Genomic DNA, 15262 nt, shown 5'->3' with positions numbered 1-15262 from the left:
GCTTCTTAAGTTTGGAAAATTCATTTCCCCCCTATATAAATATAATTGGGTTTTGTGTATGTATTTTATCAAGTTGCAAATGGTTGTACATTTATTTTGTACAGACTTCTAAATTAATGTAGCAATTTGTAATATGAAAGTGCTTGAGGTGCCTATATCAGAATAATACTTTTTCATGATGCTATCCTGCACGTAATATTTGTTCCACTGTCCAGTAATAAACTATTGAACAGTTATAGTCAGGATTGCACGTGCTGCTTTTTGGGGGGTGGGGATGAGATTTAGTAAATGATAAAATCCTATATCCTCACAGCTGTTGTTGTTTTAAGAAAGAATTTTTGAAACAATATGCTTACTGTGTTTTAAATTAGCCCATGTCAAAATCTAGGCATTGTTAGTCACACTACTTTAATCTTGTATTCCAATTTCAAATCAGTAAAATGCATTTGCTTCCTTCTGTTGGACTTGACTGTTTTGGACTTCCTTGTGTTAGACGGTTGACCCAATCCATAAGACATAAGGCGCTTTCTTGTACTGTGTCAGACTGTTCGTTCATCTAGTTCAGAACTATTTGCACTGACAAGCAGTGGTCTCCAGGGCATCAGACAAGGGACTTTCTGAGCCCTGCATAAGGCACCAGGGATTGAATCTGGAACGTTTTTCAAAGTCTTTCTAGTTAAACTTAGTTATGAAAGCAATGCTGCTTAACTTAGTTGCAGCTATATTCCACTGGTGTTGGTGAGTCTTAATCATAACAATCATAATGTTAGCTGGTTTGGGGGCAATGTAGTGTAAGGTTACCAGATTTTTCTGCAATGAATCCGGGGACACTTTTCAATGTCAATGGATTTTGTATGGGGACTGATTTGTAAATCTGGGTTCTGTCCCCGAGAAATGGGGACGTCTGGTAACCTTAATGTAGTGGCAATGCAGTACCAACAACATCATGAATGGAGATTTGCTGCCTTTCAATTTCTTCTTTCGCATATTTTAAAGTGCTTCCACTTTAAAATAGGGTTTAATATGGCAAACAGGTTGTTCCTATATCACAAATGGGTAGTTGCTAACAGCCCCCCCCCCCGATCTTACCATATATTCTGAGGAAAAGATTAAATGGAGGGAGATTAAATTGAGGGAGGAATATCACCCATCCTTTTGATGCCAACATTGTTGTATGGACACTGCATGCATGAGGAGCACAATAAACCCCCAATAAACCCTAGTCCAGAAGCCGCTAAGTCTCACTAGGTTGAAAGAGACTTACACACAAGGATACATGTGATTATAGGTTGGGCCATGAATATTGATCAGAAGGTGAAGCAGAATGCCTTTAAAGTGTACCATGGATGTGGTAACAGGTTCTGTGAAAACATGCACACAAAAATGTTTTTATAGTGTCAATAGTGAATAGGAAAATAATAGTGTAAATGTAAAGGTTTAAAATGAAGTACATTGAATATGCAGTGGGCAAGTTATTACCTGGATTTTTAAAAACAATTATTGTGTACTAATGGGAAGTAAATACCCTATAATTGGGGGGAAAAGACTGCACAAATATATTTTACACTTCCCTTGACAAATCTTGATGTATAAACCTGGAAAACATAAGGGCTGAAAAACACAATTGCTTGTTTCCAGTCCTTGCACATGTTTTGCAATCTCAATTTCAGATATATCCATGTAATTCTAAGGGCAGCTATCTATGATTGTTTTCAGTAACATTTGAGATTCTCTGAGATCTAATGAGAACGTTAAATTGGTATTTTGAAAACTACAGGAAGCCTTAAAATGATATATTCTATTCATGGTCTCTCTCATATTTTATTAAAAGATTTTCCTGAGAATCTCCTGGTAGGGTATTTGCCTATCAGACACCAGCACAAATAGTTATGCTATGGGCATGGGTAAAACTGTAATTAACCTGTTAAATAGAAAGTATACTTAGATAAGGTAAGATAGTCCAGACACAAAAACCCAAGGCTAGAATAGAACTTCATTAGGTTTGGCTTTGAATTATGACCATAAAAATAATGGGGAGTACCTTGCATTGGTGAGTTGATGGTGAGTTTCTAATGATGTTGGGAAAGATTGAGGGTACAAGGAGAAGGGGACGACAGAGGATGAGATGGTTGGACAGTGTTCTCGAAGCTACGAACATGAGTTTGACCAAACGGCAGGAGGCAGTGGAAGACAGGAGTGCCTGGTGTGCTCTGGTCCATGGAGTCACAAAGAGTCGGACACGACTAAACAACTAAACAAAAAATAATAATGATGCAGCAGAATAATAAACAACCCAGTACTGAATCTACTTGCATAGCCATACGAAACATTTCAGTTATATATGGTGATTCAGTACAACATAGTCTGGATATTTTAGGTGAATAGCCATATGATAATTGAGTAATGTATGGCCTATAGCTTTATCAGTATCTTCTAGTATAATAAATGTGTTTGTAGTGCTAGGTTGACAGTCATACTGATAATGAGGTTTATGCACATCTTAATGCACTACATTTGGTTGGCTAAGAATGTTAATGACCACTTTGCCAGTGATGGGTTGATTATGGTTTTGGCTGACATATTTTGCCTGTAATGAAGAGGCAATTTGAGGGTTGCACCACAGGCTATGATCACACTTGGAACTGCCCCCATAAAAATGGCACCTCTATTGTAAAGTTGTTTCTAGAAATGACCTCCAGGTTGTCAGTGTAGTTCTGCTAATGCTACAACGTGGAGGCAGCAGTGCAAGCAGGGTGCCAGTATTTACAGCACTGTGTCAATGAGGCTCATTCAGAATAACTGCCCAACGTTGCTGTAAAAGAATTAACAGCTGTTGCTTTGCACCCAATCCATAATTGCAACAGAGGGTGAATTTAAGATAGGAACAATTAGCCTATAGCTCAGTACACTTTCCAAATCCCACCATACATAAGATGGCTCATTCAGACCAGACAATCCTTTTCATTGCTCAGCTGGGCATAGGCTATTGTGTGTGTGTGTGTGTGTGTGTGTGCATGCGCGCACACACAATTATTTAGTCATATGCATATTTTAATTTTTTTATTATGCTCCTGATGCCGCTATTGGAAGCATGATAGGATGTATATTCATGCAGATTCTTAAGTGCAGTGGAATGTGTGTTTATATATATATATATTTGTAAGTGTGTGTATATATATATTGTCTGTGTGTATGAGAAACAGATGCACTGTAGGCAGATAAAGTAGATAAATATAGATTCAAATAGAAGCATAAGTGTATAAATATAGACACTATATGGAGTGAAGGCAGGCAGATCAGCACAGTTTCATTATTACTTGTATTCTGTATAATAAAAGAGTAGCTGACATTAAAATGACTGACTGAATGACACTGTCAGATTGCAGAAGACGCAGTGTAAGGTAAGAAAATAACCTTTCTGGCAATTTGAAGAGCAATTAAGCAAGAAGATTCAGTGTCTTTCATTATTTGCTTAATATATTTCTACTGGATTTTATTTTTGCATTTGGAGGGCAGAAGCAAAACATGAATTCTTACTATATCCTAAAATAAATTTCTAAATAAATTAAATAATTAATAATAACCCTAGCTTTGCAACATAGTGTGGGGCAGCTGTCCCATTTCTTTAAGTATAGATTTCTCAATTTTTTGCTTCTACTGATCACCCGGTGGGCTTTACCACAGAGTTTTAGATGGCAATTGATGAAGAAAATAAGGTAGAAAATTCTGCATTGGTTAAAAAAGGGGTTTTCATTGGATGTCTGATAAAGCCTCTGTGTTGTGTGTTTTGTGAGTTTCCAAGTGTTGTGCTTATCATATTTTGATCTTGTCATATCTGCTCTTTGGATTTGCTACTATGAAATGGTATTGGACTCAAACAATGAACCTAGCTGCATTTTGCTAGAGTAGATTACTCTCACAAAACAACCACCGCATTAACTTTTATCATCTTCATTGATTTCTACTTTCTCCTGTTACTTTCTTGGACAACAATGATCATGAATGTCTGAATCTAAATTGTCCACACTTGCATCAATTTCAAACAGCCTGCTTCTCACGCGAAGTCCTGTGCGTGTAAAAACCAATAGTTTTACTCTATTTCCCCTAAAAACAGAATAAGTAACAGAGAAAGATTCTGTGGATTTAAACATGGAACAAAATCTTAGTTCAGGTGAGACCTTGAGTGTTTTTAAAAGCCTTTACTGTACCATTGCAAGTATCTCAGTGCGATTAGCACACCTGAGAACTGCATCACATGGCGGAGCTTCAGTTGAAAGTATGGTTTGGGGTGTGAATTTCGCTCTATATCAGCCTTCCCCAACCTAGTACCCTCCAGATATTTTGAACTACAAACTATACTGGGTTGGTGGGTGGGAGCTGTGGTCCAGAGTCTCCCAACCTCCCTGGAGCAGATTTTGGAGGTTCATGGTAGAGGAAAGGAGGAGGCTTATTGTATTAGCACACACCCTCTCAGTTCTAGGTTGGATTTCACCCATTGATCAACTTACTATAAATCATTATTTCTTTTGAATATGTAGAAAATGTGCTATAACTGTCGCTATGTAGGATGAGTAAGTTTAAAGCATAGACTGATCCCTCCCTTCTCTCACACATATTTAGTTCTATTATTTTTATATGTATGAAAATGCAATATGGAGCCCCACTCTAACTCGGTGTTTCTCTTGAATAGCTTCCGTCGTGCTGTAATCAGTTCCAGAATGATGGAACTTGGGAGATTCATGTGACTAATGAAAGCCATTCGGAGATAAAAAGGTAAGTTGTAAAATTGAGGACCAAACTTGATGTTGCATGACAGAGTTGCCTCCATTCTGTATCTCACTGCATCCTCATGTAACAAGTATCTTGTGATGTGATGTTACTGTGTCCTTTGCATTCTGCTCACCCACCCCACATCACTGGCTGGTGTGGGGGTGAGAAGACACATGCTACAATACTTACTGTTGGCATTGTGTGTGTGTGTGTGTGTGTGTGTGTGTGTGTGTGTGTATGCGCCACACACACACACTTTTAATGAGAAGGTTTGTTTGTCTGCTTGGGGCTTTAGTTCCTTGTTCATAAATAGCAGAAACAGTACTACCTATCCCTTCCCACTCCCCCCCCCCCGGTTACCCCTAGGTAAAGGTAAAGGGACCCCTGACCGTTAGGTCCAGTTGCAAACGACTCTGGGGTTGCGATGCTCATCTCGCTTTATTGGCCGAGGGAGCCGGCGTACATCTTCCGGGTCATGTGGCCAGCATGGCTAAGCCGCTTCTGGCGAACCAGAGCAGTGCATGGAAACGCCGTCTAACCCCTACTTCACCTGTATAATTTAGTCACTATATTGCAGGAAATTCCAAATGCCAGGCAACCATATCTCTTTCCTTTACACATATGCATTATGAAACTGTATTTAATTTGTCAAGCAAACTTTTGCCAATACAATATATAATCCTTTCTTAGAGTTAAATGTATTTGAGTAGGGGTTTTAGGGGGTCATGTTTCTGTTTTGCTACTTACATTAAATATTTTAAAGGCAAACTCAAACATATAAGTTGAAACATTAGAAAACTATAATTTTTGAAAGTTATGTATTGTGCATGAACATTCAGATGCACAACCCCAATCCCACCTGCCGTTTGAAATAGCATAGCCCAGGAAAAAGCTTTTGTTCTGGATTCTATCAATTGTATTGCATCAATCAGCCCTAACTCGACTCTTGAGATGTCTTCTTTCATTGTCTCTGCTGAAGAGGATATAGTTAGTGATGGAAAGAGCTCTTGTGGAAGTCCACCTTGTTCACCTCTTGTTTTGCTTAATTCAGTTTTTTCATTCAGTTCCCGATTCTGTTCCCTTTGATGTCAATGGAAAATGGCCTGAGTCAAAGAAGGACAAGAATTCCTGGGTACATTTGAATATGCCACTTAAAATTTTCAGGGTCAGTAGAAAGCTTTCGGCTTTGGGGCTTCCTAAGTTTTGTCAGCAAGTGAGACAATGCACAGTGAATGAAAGAAGGCTCTTGCCGGATTTAAGCATTCTATCCTCCCTGACAGAGTTGATTCAGTACTACAGCTGTTCAAAATAAATGGTTCAAAAAGCACTTTATAATGCTACCCTCCCCCCATCTAACTGTAATGAGGACTAAATTAATAAATCCCCCCTTTTTTGCCCTTTCTGATTGGAAATCAATTTTAGAAAAAGTTCATGCGGGTATCTAGATCTAGTGTTAGAAGTCTGGAGGGAGTAGACTCTGGGAAAGTGATATTGGTCATGCCTGTAAATGGCAAATACATGCCCTTTTTAATCTATTGATATCAGTAGGGTGGAGATAAATTATATTCCTGTAAATAATCACTGGCTGTATATCATAGTTAGTTATATCTGAAACAAATGTGCTGTACTTAAGAAAAAGAGTGGAATTGTAAAAAAATGAGATTTTCTTTTTTCTTGGATCTGTCAAACTGTTGCCTGTGTCATTCAATGAGTTTAGGGAACGTATTGGGCAGAGAAGAGTTATCCTAAGGTTACCAGACGTCCCTGTTTCCCGGGGACAGTCCCCGGATTTACAAGTCAGTTCCCTGACAAAATCCATCTATTTAGTAGGAAGTTGAAAAGCGTCCCCAGATTCACTGAAAAAAAATCTGGTAACCTTAAGTTATCCAGGTCAGATGCTGTGAAATAAGACTAATATTATCAAATATTATCAACAGATAGCTTGCTTGTGTGTCTTTTTTCTGCATTTAGGTGTTTAGATAATGCTGCACTTAAAAATGATATCCAGATTCAGTAACCACAAACTTTAATGGAGTTACTAGCACTTAGTGGGTAAATTAGTAAAACTAATTAGAATGACGCAGGTACAAGAAAACATTGAAATAATCAGACCAATAAATTAATTAATATCTAAGGTTTCAGAGATTCTGAAAATTTGTGCAGCTGTAAATTACAGTTTGTCCATTAAAATGGTGGAAAAGAGTACGTGAAGTACCAACTTCGGCAATGACACCTTAAATAGTAAAATGGATCTGCGCAGGTATACATCCTAATATGTATACGCTTTTGCCTCTTCTAGTGGAATAAATGAAAAGCTGATCCCTCATGCTTTAGATAGAATTAATGACTTTAGATTTTTGACCGGTGTAAGCAGAAAATATTTGTATGATATCTAGTTCCAGTCTAATTCAGGGGTCTTTGAGTACCATAAAAAATGAACATAACATCAGAACTTGTCATTGTTGTAATTGACATTGTTTTTATGCTATTTATTATTACTGCCTGAGTTTAGATAATATCCACGAGACAGGAAAGCCAACTTGATCTTAATAGCAAAAGTAATATATGGTAAGCTATGAAAAATGATGTGGAAAAGAATACAAAGAACACATTTTGTCCAAAGAAGGCCACCCAATTGCCATCGTTATTAATTTATAATTTTGCAACCTTCAGAAGAGTGGATAAATATATTTAGTCAAATTTCAGAAGCAAAAGGTAGAGAAAGATCTCAAATTGTACAATTAACATTAGTGTTTTTTTTCTACAACAGCTGAAAAATCTTCAGTTACATTATTTTAGAAAATTCACATTAAAAATAGTTGTGTAACCATTGCCTGGTACCTGAATTTTGTAACTTGCTGGACTAAGTAGTACTTTCCTCCTGACATGTGTGGTTAAACCTGAAAAGGTTGAAAGTGAAGAGTGCTCACAATGCTGTCTTTTGAATTCCTAGGTTGTTGGTTTTTTTTAAAAAAAGGCTTCAGACTAGAAGACAATCTATTTCAGATCTCTCTCTTTTTGGCTTTTGAATTCACATTGAGCTCTTTCCCTTTCATTATATTCCCAGGAAAATGTGTGACTTCTGCAGAGTCCATTTCTCTTTATTTCCCGAATCTCTGGACGTATGGATTGAAAACATCACCTTTCCACACACACCCTCCCATGCCCAACATTAATTATTTTCTGAATGGCAAAAACAAAGACTTTTTTCTTCCTATTAAGTTTTTTTTTTTTAAAAAAAGTATTTCAGTCATGTTACTAATATTGATAAAAGTAGGAAAATATTTTTGAAGAGGTTTTTGTTTTGGTAAAGGGCTTGCTTAGTAAAATTATGTTTTGATCAGTAGGACCAGTACAATGAATTATTCTCAGCAATGGATAAATGATAGTGTAGAAAAGTTGTATTTTCCTGACCAATCTCATTTGATTAAGGAAGAGCATGTTGAAAGAGAATTTAATCCACTATTCCTAAAAATGGCTGTTTATTACTATTGTCTTAATTGTACTCCTTCTGGACGTAAGCCAGCCTCATCATTTGTATCATATTCCTCTGGATTTATCTGTCAGGGAAACAGAAGACCCTTGTGGATTATTATTTTTTCATATAAAGATCCACTACTTTACTTTTTTTAACAGAGCAATGTAGTATAAAATTTTATCAACTCACCAAACATTTTATGGCCCACTCTCTTGTATGTACTGAAGTGTCACTGAGTCTGGCAAACTACTCATATGGAAGGAATTGCTTCCTGCCCTGGGCAGGTGACTAACTGAAAGTTGGTGGACGATACTGTTCAGAATGTCATTCATACAACAGAGAGAAAATTATTTTTTGTTCAGAAGGTACCGGTACTTACTAGTTGAGAACTGATTTTCTTGATAGTCTGTTGAGGTTTTTTAATAGGTTTTTTGTCGTTACTAATTACGAAGATGTGATATTTTGTTGATGCCCTTTTGCAGCTCTCTGGTTTTGTGTGTTGTTGTTTTTTAGCTTGAGTTCTGGTGTGGTATTTGAATCTATATTGTAGCTAAGGAAATGTTTTTGTTTTTATTTTCATGATTTTAATAATTTTCCATTTCTGGAAGCTGATTGATTTTGTAAATGGAATAAGGTTATATTTGCATGTCCTACGATGTGCTGTAGGCTTGTGAGGTTGCCCCCCCCCCTTTTAGGTAAAGGGCTTTTCATCTCATTCTTTTAGTATATTTCAAGTACCTTCCTTTTTTAAAATATTAATGTAATGTACTGTCGGGCAGTGTCATGAAAATTAGAACAGCAAGGGTGCATGATTCATATATTGTGTTCAAGATGTCCCCATAATTTATATCTAGAACACTAGCTACATCACAGACAGAAGTCGCTTATTTATCAAGTGACGAAAGTAAAGTTCAGATGAGGCCACAGATATTCATGGTGCACACAGTGTTGATTTATTTTGTAAACAGACCATGGGTAATTAATCATAAAATCAAACTTTGCTTTAAAGCTCACATAATGTCATTAATTTCGGTTACATACAAGGAATTATTCAGGATAATGAGTCATTCATGTCTAGCTACAGCTAGCTAAGGCAAAGAAGGCCAAATTCCAGACCAGGTTGACGAATATATCACTACAGTGCTAAACTCAGAAGTAAGAGACTCTGATGTAGCTTCAGCACAGTGAGAAAATGCATATGTTACATCTGATCCCATTGCAATATCACTATTAAATCTTTCTAAGGGTGAACCCCAAATGCACCCTGTTCATCTGAATAAATTGTATGGTTCCCTTGACTTGCTTTTGTTTGTGTGCAGTGGTGTTCACATAAGGTACTTAAGCTACTTCTTTTGATGAGGCTCTTGATCTTCATTAGATAGATAGCCTGATAATGTCAAGAGCTTTATCTTTTGAGGCTGTGGACACAAGCGTACCTGACCATGTTGAAGGTTATAATAGCCTGTAGCTGTGATCCAGCAGAGGTGGTTTGTGAACACAGTGGAGAAAGAACCCTGTATACTTGCACTTTTCTGGATAGTAGGAACACCTTCCTTGCACACTGTGCAATTCTGTAAGTTTTTCTTTGTCTTTGGCTGACTCTAGTTCAAAATATATTGCAAACCTGCAATATATTTTACAGAGAACCTTTACTGAGCACAGATCTCCTAAGCACAAACATAATCTAACTAGCAATATAATTATGATCAAGTCTTCAAGGTTCTACAGCAGGACAAGGCCTATATTTTATTTTATTTTATTAAGATTCTATTCCTCAGTTTCACTAGATGTGATACTGGGTATTTCTGTTCTCTTTCCCTTAATTTTTGGTTTCTTGTATAGTATAGTTTTTCTATACACATTTAATGGTTAGGTCCATTCCTCCCCATTTAAAGTAGCACTTCCTTAACTAAGACAAATGTGTTTGGTATTATAATCTAATTTTGTGAAGCACACTGGATTGCATTTCTATTTTTAAAATAGGTTTTTTAGCTGAAACAAGTCATAGTTCTCTTAATATACTCACAAAATAAAAATAAAAATCATAATTTTTCATCACATAAATTAGGAAATATTTAAAATTTCAGATCATGCGACTTCCCAAGAGAGACTCCATTTATGATTTGAGCATGCGTGACTAGTAAAAAAATGAATTTATCGACAAGAGTAAATCAGTTTCCAAATGGATAGCTTTGTTAGTTGCAACAAAAGAATGAAGAGTCTTGTGGCACCTTGAAGATTAACAAGCTTCTAATGGCACAAAGCATATGTAGCTTGATAAAATTTTGTACACTTGATTCAGAGGACAAGTGACAGAAATGAATTGTCTGATCAATTGTAATTCATGGGTTTCACTCTGGAGTTTCTCCTGAAATCCTTTGTTCAAGGATAGAAACTTTAAGGTCAGTAACAGTGTCCTGGTAGCTCAAAATGTTCTCCTGATGATTTATGGATATTGCTATTTCTGATGTTGGATTTGTGTCCAGTTACTTCCTTTGCATAGAAATTGACCGGTTGGTCGTATGTAGAATGCAGAAGGACATTGCTGCCAGATGATAGCATATATCACATTGGAAGATGAGAAGGTGAATGAACCTGTGATGTTGTGGCTGACATTATTGGGTTCTGTAATAATGTCACTTGGGTAGATCCTGGGCTAAATTTGGCATTCCGTTTATTGCATGGTCTTGTCTCTGTTTTAGTGCCTTTGTTATGTTGCCTGCTATAAGTCACTGTTTTAGGTTGAAGGCTACCTGTAAAGAAATGCAGGTCTACCAGTCAAGATCCCTGAGAGGAAACTTTAATTGTCCACAGTAGACTATGACCTGTGCCCAAAGCTGCTTACAGCAAACATTCAAAACATCAAAATACAGAGCACTGGAAATACAAATATACAAATCACAGAACATGTCAGTAAATTCAAAGCTGGCAAAAACCATCAATTTGGCAAACATGAATAATTTCAGTATTACAAAAAAAGCCCAATCTAGGCTTAAGTACATAAATACAAAGCAAAACAAGAGTTAACCGACAATAAAGTTTCTGGCATTGTGACTGCACCAATTCAGGATTGTTGCATATGAAGAACCCACTCCACGGGGGTTCATATATAGCTTCTGTGGCATCTTGCCTCCATTGTGTGCAGTTGAAAATACTCAATCATGTATTAAGCGTAATGTATGCCATGCTACCCACTCACCCCTTTTCTGTGCTTACACACATCATTTTACACATGATTGGGTCAATCCTGAACTTAAATATATGGGCTGCCACTGTCATGTGTAGTTTGGTCTTGAGAAACTGAGAGAAAATAAAGTTCTAGATCAGGTGAGATAAGTAGTCCATTGTTTTTTCTAAGATAGTGTTGGCTTCAGGAATAATAATCTTGTTCAAAGTAGAAGTGTTTGTGTGTCTCAATTTCGGTTTCGTTGCACCATTTTAACTACTCTAAGGATGAAGTTGGCAAAATATTTTCCTTTAAATTCTCACAGTAATCTTCACAAACAACTGGATCATACTGCTGTGGTGTAAACTACTTCTTTCGCTAAACAAACACACATACACAATTCTGTTCTTTGTGCAAGGGATCTGCAGAGGAATTAAGGCAATTAGATCTCTATATATAGGCATTGTCTTTTTTCGCTTGAGCCTGGGAAAGGGCTGAGATGGAGACTTAAGGGACTTAAGGAGTGCCTTATGGTGGTCTGTCATAGATCTGCACATGTGTGTGGGGAAATGGATTATGGCTCCCACCACTCTTTGCTTCTCCTGGTTCATGAAAATCTTACTAATTTTAGTGTGTTATTTGCAGAGATTTAAATGATGCATGTTCAGCATAATGCCTAGAACAGTAATTTTCAAAGAAGATGCCCCACTTGGGTTGGTTTAATTTACAGGCCCTGGAGAAAACCCCAAAATAAGTTTGTAGAAACAATGAAATCTGTTTGTCAAATGTTGTTACAGGATGAGCAAATGTCATAATAAAAGCATTCTTGTAGCAACTATAGGAACAGAATTAATGAATAATTTGCATCAAATTATTTATTTAATGCAGTTAGAATGTTGTTTTTACTCATGTAATATTCACAATTAGACGACAGTCTCCTTGAGCTATGGCTGCGTCTAAATCAGGATTTGCATCCTATGGGAAATGCCATAAGTGTAAATATTACCTTTATTCCAAAATATGCTATTTCAAATAAATATTCGACCATTACATTTTCCCAAGGAATGAATTTCTAGCTGACCAATTCCACGCGCCCCTCCCAAAAAATATATGAATGTATTCCCTATGGAAGTTTTATTTAAAGCAAACTATGAATTAAACTATCACCATGTGTTTGACAGACATTAATTTTGTAGTTTATGCATTCTTAATGAAAATAGAAAGCAAGGCTAAGATATGGTACTCATTCACTGAGCATGTACTTTTAATTTTATTAAAATTTAATTTTATTAAAACGATTTAATAAATAACTTAAAACATTATGGACTATTTTATTTATGCTCTTGTTGTTTTGCATGGAACTGCACCTTTAAAGCCCACTCCTTGGCACATTTATTCATATGTAAATCCCACTTAATTCTGTTGTGACTTTATCTCAAGAGCATAGAACTGTAGCCCTGGGCTTCCTTCAGCATTGAAATTTTGGCTACAGATTTCTTCCTATTCTGAAGTTCTGCAGTGCTTCAGTGTACTGATAGCATGGTGTAATAGAGTCTTGGACTAGAACGCCCCCTACCCAGTTTCAGCCCCCCCCTTTATATCCCAGACTATCTCTAAGGTTCCCTGACTCTCAGAAGAAGGAATGGCAAGGAATTTGCCATTTATTTGCAATTGATTGCTTCTGAAGCTGAGGTTTAACATTAACTCGTACAACTAAGTATGAGAAATATTAATACATTTGAATTTTCTCTAAACAGAGCAAACCACAACACATCCTGGCAGTCAGTTGCCTAACCTGCTGTAACAAATATGCCAAGACAGCAAAAGATACATTTCCTTAGCTTTGTTTTGCTTTATCTGGGGTCGGGGCGGGGGGTTAGCTCTTTCTGCCTTAGTTACTAGGAATAGGTCACATTTTTTAAGCGTCCTATATTGTTCAAAAGCTTTAAGCCCAGGGTGGGTGGGGGCGTGAATGTCAGGAGCAGGAGCGACTATAAGACTATTACAAATTTATGTATTTCAGTTTTATGGGAGACCTTTGCTCACTTGTAGCAAAATACAGTTGTGTGACTCCCTTGTATGGAGTAGAGCCCATAAATTTTATGTACAGTAGAGATCCACTCTCCTAAGAACTGTTGATTTGCCTGAGCCTCTGAGAAATTTTCTCACAGTTCTTCCTGTGGAGCCTGTCACTAGCAGTCAAATAAGGACAATTTTACCATTCTCTCCTGCTGCTCTAATTTTTTTTTCAGTGCCAGTACATGTATTTGTTATTCTTTATAACTCCCTTTGAAGTTGGGAATCCAAGGGGAATCTAAAACCGACCAGATGTTTCTGATGCTAGAGACACAGAAGATGGCAAAAAAAAAAAAAATCAGTTTAACTGAAACTTAGCACTGTATGAATGCCGCTGCAGCTAAAATTCTGTCTTCGTTAGATTTAATTATTATTTATTTTTATTTTTGCACTTTTAATCCGAAAGGGGTGATGCCTCGTGTCACTAGCCCAGGAGGGGGAAATGGATGAATTACCCAAGGAAGCAGGGTATCAGCAGCTGCCTCTGTTGATTTCCCTTATGGGGTTTTAGTTCCACTACACTGCATGTTTCCCACCCACACTCTTTTATACTACATTTCTAGCTGAGGAAAATGACTTACGTATTGCACTGGGTTTGGAGAGCAGATAAGCAGATCAATCCAGTTGGGTGGTCAACACGTAGCAAGTGCTTTAGAGAGAAAGAAAAAGGAGCAAACTTAATAGCTTCTCTCTCTTCTCTCTCTCTCTCTCTCTCTCTCTCACACACACACACACACACACACACACAGAGAGAGAGAGAGAGAGAGAGAGAGAGAGAGAGAGAGATTCCTCTTTTGTGTGCTCCGTGTAAGAAGGTCACTAACTTTGGCTAGAATTTATGAACAAAAGCAGATGTGGAGGTTGTCAAAATGTAAGTGTCTAGAGAAATAGAAAAGGCCAAATTTACTGTAAAAACATTATCTTTAAACTGATGTGATGTTACAAATAGGAAATAGTACAACCAGATTGCTCCATCTTCCACGTGACAGCCCTTTTGATATTTGAAGATGGCTATCATATCTCCCCTGTCTCTTCTTTTCCATTCTAAACATACCCAGCTCCCTCTGCCACTCCTCATAAGGCATGGTTTCCAGACCCCTTTATCATCTTGGTTGCCCTCCTGTGCACACCTTCCAACTTGTCAATATCCTTGTGGCACCCAGTACTGAACACAAGACTACAGGTGTGGCCTGACAAGGCAGAATAGACTGCTATTCCCTTGATCGGGACACTACTTTTGCTAATGCAGCCTAGAATAAAATTGGTGGGTTTTTTTGTTTTTGCTGCTGCATTACACTGCTCACTCACATTAAGCTTGTGGTCTACAAAGATCCAGGTGTGCCCCATCCTGGTGTCATTGATGAGCACCTCCTCAATTCCTTCATCCCAGTTATTTATAAAGATGTTGAACAACAATGGCACCAGGACAGAACCCTGCAGCACCTCACTTGTCCCTTTTTTCCAGGATGGTGAGGAACCATTAGTGAGCACTCTTTGAGTTCGACATATCAACCAGCTACAAATCCACGTAACTGGTCATCCAGCCCTTATTTTACCAGCTTCTCTGCAAGACTATCACGGGGGACTTTGTCAAATGGCTTACTGAAATCAACATACAGTACACACGCAGTGTTTCCCTGATAGTGATAGTGGGTGGTAGGTATAAAAAGATTGACTACCCCTGGTCTAGCCCAATTCCCTGCAGTGCAGAAACATGCAGCTGTCCCATACGGGGATTGAGCCTGCAACCTTGACGTTATCAGCACCACACA

The 15262-nt window shown here is 37.6% G+C and overlaps 1 protein-coding gene across 46 annotated transcripts in view; it reads left to right on the top strand.

The window, feature by feature from the left end:
- Window positions 1-15262, top strand: part of ZBTB20 (zinc finger and BTB domain containing 20) — a 513065-nt gene that overhangs the window by 240152 nt on the left and 257651 nt on the right. For all 46 annotated transcript variants that reach the window (XR_014546995.1, XR_014546996.1, XM_083609064.1 and 43 more), the window contains one exon: window positions 4691-4773. The gene's annotated coding sequence lies outside the window, so the exon portion shown is untranslated. The remainder of the gene's footprint in view (window positions 1-4690; window positions 4774-15262) is intronic.

Source organism: Podarcis filfolensis (genome assembly GCF_964270895.1).
Source record: "Podarcis filfolensis genome assembly, chromosome: 4".
In the NCBI taxonomy this organism is placed as follows: Eukaryota; Metazoa; Chordata; class Lepidosauria; order Squamata; family Lacertidae; genus Podarcis; species Podarcis filfolensis.
The sequence above is the reverse complement of the archived record's forward strand: the minus strand, read 5'-3'. Positions and strand labels throughout refer to the sequence as shown.